Consider the following 1036-nt stretch of genomic DNA (forward strand, 5'->3'; position numbering starts at 1 on the left):
TACCTCAGAATCAAACGAAACAGGAGGTCCTGCCTGAGACCCAGGTATAGCTGCTTTCATTAAATGAAACTATATGGTTCCAGAGAGGAATCCCCATTTCATTCAAAACTGAGGTGCTATTCCATGACAGTTTGACATCCTCTGTGGTGCTCTTTGTGTTTTGGGGAAATAAGTGGACTGAGTTGTGAACAGGATTTTGGACTGAGGAGGGAGGCATGCTGGGGCAAACAGTGCAGAGCCACTGTGCCAGGGTGGTGTAGTGGTTCGTGCATCTGCCCAGTGAGCAGAGGATCTGGGTTCAAATTTTCATTCATCTCTTCAGTCTACATGTATACTGCATAGTTGGTTGAGACTTGTAAAGGTCCATGGAACCATAAAGTTTCTTTTCTTTTTGATGATCATTCATATCAATGTTATTTTCAGTTTCAAGTGACAACTGAAAGAACAAACTAATAGTCTTATCTCCCTTAATAATACACTTTTTGGCGACAGAGAGAATACAGGCAAATGATTTAATAGTGATGCATCATCATCTAATCCAATTTAGTTAGTAGGATACATGTTCTATGGATCATAATGATGAGGAATGAGTCATTTTACATTCATTTGCAAATTAATTTATGCATATGGTTACATTATGAACATTTCTAATGTTGAGAATATCATGATTTTGCCATGTATAAAAAAATATGAGGCGTACATAAAGACCACAAACACTTTCAATTATTTATTGCACAAGAACCAAACAGTGTGCACCTATCATACATGTGTCATTTCAAAGAGACACTGAAAGTTTTTTTTTAATGTATACCACCACAGTGTAGTTTCGTAACTTGAGGAAAGTCACAAACGTGGTGTGTTGGCGTCCAACAAAAACTAGTGTGGTAAGGAGCCACCAACAAGGAAGGCCATTTACCACTGGCACAACAAATTTGTTATGATGGGTTGCTTGTGCCCGGGAAAGAGAAGCAGACGTCCCAGTGTGAGTGAAGTGAATGAGGAGTGCATACGAGAGTCATCTATAAGGAATCCGAGA

The sequence above is a fragment of the Schistocerca gregaria genome, unplaced genomic scaffold (assembly GCF_023897955.1).
Source record: "Schistocerca gregaria isolate iqSchGreg1 unplaced genomic scaffold, iqSchGreg1.2 ptg000387l, whole genome shotgun sequence".
NCBI lineage: Eukaryota > Metazoa > Arthropoda > Insecta > Orthoptera > Acrididae > Schistocerca > Schistocerca gregaria.